The sequence below is a fragment of the Bacillus rossius genome, chromosome 6 (genome assembly GCF_032445375.1).
Source record: "Bacillus rossius redtenbacheri isolate Brsri chromosome 6, Brsri_v3, whole genome shotgun sequence".
In the NCBI taxonomy this organism is placed as follows: domain Eukaryota; kingdom Metazoa; phylum Arthropoda; class Insecta; order Phasmatodea; family Bacillidae; genus Bacillus; species Bacillus rossius.
The window spans coordinates 41153989-41159988 of record NC_086334.1 but is presented as its reverse complement, the minus strand read 5'-3'; the positions used below and the strand labels follow the sequence as shown (position 1 = coordinate 41159988).

At 38.2% G+C, this 6000-nt stretch overlaps 1 protein-coding gene across 1 annotated transcript in view; it reads left to right on the top strand.

Annotated features, from left to right (window-relative positions):
- Positions 1 to 2045: 2045 nt before the first annotated feature.
- Positions 2046 to 6000, top strand: part of LOC134533084 (disheveled-associated activator of morphogenesis 1) — a 271265-nt gene continuing 267310 nt past the window's right edge. The window contains exon 1 of the mRNA XM_063370323.1: positions 2046 to 2084. The gene's annotated coding sequence lies outside the window, so the exon portion shown is untranslated. The remainder of the gene's footprint in view (positions 2085 to 6000) is intronic.

Below are 6000 nucleotides of genomic sequence, written 5' to 3'. Positions count from 1 at the left end.
TCGGGCCTGCTCGACGTCCGCTATGTCGCGACTGCTTCTGACTCGTTACAGGTCTTGGATCTTCCGTCTCCTGGCGTTCCTGCAGAACTCATCGTCCGAGGCCAAGTTATGCATGTGGCACCTCTTCACGCGTTCTGATGTCACCGGGCGTTTTCTAGCGCCGATTCCTTCCCCGTCGGACAGCGATACCAAGCTGCCCGCTGACGGTCACTGTGCTCTGGTCTTACGTCTTTACGTCACTACGTAATCTTCTTAACGTCTCTCGTTCCTCGGCGTCTGACTAACCCGTGCCAACGTCTGCGTATTTTCCCCCCCGTGCGTCTTCCGCTTCCGTGTAAACCGCGCTTTGTTAAGTCTTGTCTCATTTTTTTATTTCTGTACTGAGTCGGAGTCGGTGACTTGTGTCCCGTCTTCTGCTACCGCGGCCCTACTTATTCAGCTGGCCAGCGGACGGTTGTGCCGCAACGCGTCACAACCAATCAGAACGTCTTATTCAAAAACATCTTAATTATTGCAGATATTGGTGTGACTGCATCACTCTAGGGCGTTTCGACGGTGCCACCTGCTTTGGTTGTCTATTCGTTCGTCACCAGGTGTCTCTAAACTGGCTACGGTCACCACAATATTATTATTCAGGAAATTATCAATTGTGACACGGAAGTTTCCCAATGACTTGTTGGCAACACCGACATCACCGCCCGGACAAGTACAGTCACGTGTCGCTCGTTTCTCGTCGAAGAAGAAGCGTTCGTAACCCTGGCGACGTCTGCAGTTCACAGGGGTGAGACCCACACCCGAATAGTTTCGACGTTTTTCGAAGATTGCCGTTCGCTCGTTGAAAAAAACACAATATCTTTGGCCTGTGACGCAATTAGGTCCTTCCCTTATCCGGATCCCTCCTAAAAAATACACCTGGTTTTTAGTTAGGTTAGGGAAAAAATAAAATTAAAATTATGTTTTATGGTTATATAGTATTTAAACAACGATAACCTAACCTAGCCATTCTTTAATTTTAGTTATGATAATCTAACCTAGCCTCCCGGAAAAAATAAAAAACTATTATTTATTTAACTGACTGAACCTAAACAAACCTAACCTTAAACTTCGGAACTACTGTTCGGGTAGCGGTTGTAGCTTTCATCCCTGTGAATTCTAGGCTATCCACGGGTCTGCGAGACTACGGCTGGAATTTTGCGTTTTCTTCCACTAAGCATCCTTTTTACAAACTAACGCAGTACTAAGAAGCAGTAATCTGATGAAGTTTATATGAAGGGCCAGTTTTCTGGAACCACGAAGAATTATTCGTTTATATGAGGTGCCTTTTTTCATTGGCGGATACAAAAGAAATTTATCCGTGGCGGTAATTTAACAAAATAAATAAATTTATGATTCGTGTACTCAAAAAATTTCCAACAAGGAGTTTGGACCGGAATATAAACATTGTGTTGTAAAATGCATCACCCAAAATAACACAATGCCTTCACCGAGACATTGCATATTATTTTTATAACTTAAGGGGAAAGGGGTTGATATATTCCCCCCCCCCATCAACCCTTTGAGCCCACCAGTGCATTCTTTGTTGACAAATCATTAATTCAATTGGAATTTCTAACAGCATATGAGTAATTTCGGACTTTGGGTTCTAAGCAAAAAAAGCTTGCCTTGTCGAATGTATACGCAAGAGCTGCCAAGAAAATCCTGGTTTACAGGTGTACGTTTATGTTTGTTTATCACGTTACTCGGCTGAAAAAAAAAATTAATACGTGACACGCTGAGGAAGGGTGCTAATCAACTAAATTGCGCTACTGGCGCGGAAGAAAGTCGTAGAAGGCTATTCTCGCTGATGGCGGACGTCGTCTTCAAACGCACTGCTGAGCTGTTGGTGGAGGGGGGGGGGTGTTTCAAGGATGGGGGGAGGGGTGGTGATGTATGAGAGGGGGAACAGGGAAGGAGGGGAGTGGTTAGTTCATTCATGGGTGAGCATAGTGTGGCGGGGTGAGCACGGTAGTTCATTTTCAACCGTCCCTGAAGAGGACTTTGAAGGGTCGCGGGAATGGCTGCAGGGATCGGGGTGGATCAAAGCGGTATTTATCCGAGACCGAGTGTACACTTCGGTTCAGCCACTCTTTGTCAGTGCCCAGTGCACACTACACCCATTATAACCTCTATACATCAGGCCAATTCCTTTATTTACTTGTTTGACACAATCTGCGATGGAACTTTCATAACGGAAACGTGTCGAAACTCCGTGTGTTCTCACCGTCAAAAGTTTCAAAGCGGCATTTAAGTGTGATTTTTAACTGTGAGTTACTTTTGTTATAATTTCTATTTATGAGCAAATATCCTAATTTTAGGCAAAACATGGCATAACTAATATCTTCCCAAACAATTTTGTTATTTTCAAATTCTTTGATACTAATCAAAAAGTTATAGTTTATAAGCATCACGCACGCGACTACAGATGAAATAAAAGTGCCAGACAATGAATGTTGTTTTATCAAGAATCGTCTACGGCTAGGACGTATCCTCTATTAACTTAGATAATTAAATTTAAAAAAAAAAACATGTTTTGGATTCTTGCAGCACTCGCCAGCGTAATGAGAAAATTCGTGCGTTCTCATATTGCAACTCAGGCAAGAAAGATAACGTTGAATTCTTTAAAATAATGCCGAGCGTGATAAAAGTACGCAACTTGTGTATTTAACGATATTAATGGGCGCTGATCACGCGTAGTTTCCGCAACCGCCGCTAGAATTCGCTGCCGGAGAAGCTACGTCGATTATAGAATTATTTCATTTTCAGAGCGGAATTTTTAACTATATAATGAAACGGCTCAGATAAAAGTGAAAAAGATTCGAGAAAAAAAAATACTAAACCCCGGCTTTGGAGCTGATTTTATATAAGGAATTTTATTTAAATACTGCACATCTTATTAAAATTTATCAAACATTTAATACTAAAACGTTTACCATCCATTTTGTGAACTTTGGGTTGTGACATCCGCCACTGATGGCAGCACCGTTCCGTGCGACTTCCGTTCAATTCACGAAATTACTCCTTCCAAATACCGAGAGCTGAGATGTTACACACAAAAAAAAAATTGGTTGTCTGTAAAGTCGGTTTACGGACGATAGTTTAACGTGACAACGTCATAACAAAACATTGATGAAATGATTGATCCAGAAGAAAAGTAAATTTCATATTCGGCCTGAGACTGAGCCGTAATAGGTTTTTGCAACCAAACCATTTAGGCATTAAAAATGTTATATTGTTTGAGAAAGAATTTTTTTTTAATTTTTCTATCTTTTGTATGATAAAATCTACCTTTGCATATATTTATGAATAAAATGGAATCATTTTTTATTGAATTATCACTATTTTGTATGGATACAAAGGAGTGAAATGAAATGTAAAATTTAATTAATAAATTCACTTGTATTTGCATTCATTAATTCAAATATATTTATTACTTTTGAAATGTTGCGTACGTCGTATTTATTTTTACAAGAACAAAAAAAAACTTCGCATCTGCCGGTATTCGAACCTATGGGCGTAGATCCCGGGGGGGCCAGGGGGGCCCGGGCCCCCCCTGGAATTAATGGGCCCCCCCTTGGGGGGGGGGGGCACTTCGTGATTTTAAAGTTAATGGTGTACACATCATATATATATCAGATTATTATTTACAACGACGACAGACACTTTGACATGCTTTACATTCATACCTTCGAGTTCCGTAGTTATTTTCCCTTACCCCTTCTGCGAAAGCTATGGTATGGAGTTTTTCAGTGAGAACTTTGAAACCCTTAATTCCTAGAAACCGTTCATTCCAAAGGACGAAGCTAAGGTAAGGTTCCGTTAGCATTTCCTCCCCATTGTTACCCACACTACCTTGTACTCTGAAACGACAGTATAATAGGTTTCAGGTAGTCTGATTTAAAGTGGTTTTGCTCTCGTGTGCGCCAGTCTTCTGCTTTCTTGGCAAACATCAACATGGATAAGTTCGTGACGCGGAAGACACGGAAAACAGAATCTGATTCTCACCTGGTAAGCTTGATTGTTTTATAAGTAGTGACTATTATTTAGGTAATATATTTTATTTAAGTGATTATGTAATATTTTTTCCAGTAAATAAACAACTTAATACTTTAACAGTAATTATAGCAGAATTTAGTTTATTTACGAACTGAAACTTATATACCATTTTCTGGAATTTTTTTAGCTCATCTCCATTCTGTAAGGCTAGCTGCTCTGTACGTTACATGTGAATATACAGGGAATAATTTTTTTCCTCGTCAATATGGAATTTAAAATCACTCCCCTTTTATTATCAATCGATAATTTTCACAATTCATGGCCGATAATCACTTTATAACATTTGTTATTTGATAACTGCAACACTGCACGAGTAAACAGAAGTAAGAGTGAGAAAGAAGTATTTAAACGTTACACATCCGTATTTAAGTTAATAAGGAAGCAAACGCGTCTCTTTAATAATTAATCAAGCGGCATATTTGAACTAAATAATTCACTGCCAAAACACTGATTATCTAAATATAAGCCGAGAAATGTATGTAGTTTAATTAGCTGAAGGATACATTTCATAGTTCTATCTCCGAGATTTTTCATTTGTGTCATTAAGTTTTTTTTCTTTTTTACTTGGTTGATGCCTTTACTTAATAAAATAGTCTTTAAGGGTTTTAATATGATTCGATCGTTCATTTGATGTTGATCCGTTTATTAGCTTTGGCGCTTTGGGTTTTTAGGGCGCATCAAAAACTGTGAACAAAGAATTTTACGAACAGCATTTGAATCGCAGTAATTATGTGATGTGGCATAAAAAAACCCGACAAAGTGCGAGTCTAACTCGCGCACGAAGGGTTCCGTACCATTATCTATAAAAACGGCAAAAAAAAAATCATGTCTGTTGTATAGGAGCCCCACTTAAATATTTATTTTATTCTGTTTTAGTATTTCTTGTTATAGCGGCAACAGAAATACATCATTTGTGAAATTTTATTCTGTTTTCACGTTTGTTGTATGGGAGCCCCCCTTAAATATTTGTTTTATTTTAATTGAATCATTTATTTTTTAATTGAAATTAGAATAAACACTTTTGGAAAATGGTAATGTATGGGTGGGGTGTTATATATTTGCATTCTATTCACGTATATTATTTTATATATTTTTTCATGGATATTTTATGTATTTAGGTTAGCAAATTATTCAAACATGTTTGAGAGATCACTGCTTATAGTCATTAATTAATAATTACTAAAACATATGTTGCTCTGCTTTATTGTTAATATCACTTACGTAAAAATAAAGTGTATATAACATACGAGCTTATCATCCAGAGAAGACTTGTTTCGGTTGACCTCTAGCGTAAAATTCTTAAACCACATAATTCACGGCCCCCCCTGGAAATCCTACAGATTTGCGCCCATGTTCGAACCGACAACCTTCGCAATATACATTAACAACGCTAACCGCAAGACCACAAGGCCAATCATGAAAATTAATAGTTTCAGATGGTATATAATGATAATAAAAAATTTGTTCACGCTAGGGGAATAATATTATTTCGTTTTTATAACACGATTTCATAACAAATACGCATCCCAAATACACCAAACTTATTTATAATGTGTTACAATATTTTTTAAAACATTGTGCAAAAGATCCCGGGTGCAATTTGAATTATTATGTGTAACTGTAAAACACAATTGTTGGTTCAAAACGTATTTGAATATTCAACATTACTTTTAAATAACCGTACCGATTGTGCTGAAAATAGGTGGACGATCGTTAAATTACGTAATATTAATAATTCAAACGACGAAAATATGTTTGAAAAGTCAAATCGATGGTTGTTCCAATCGAGTGGAAGAAATATGCCATGCATGCGTACAATGAGCATGAAGAGAGATGCCACGCATGCGTACAAACAGGGCACATCCGTAGTGGGACATCCGTAGTGGGACACTTTTTCGTGCGTGCAGC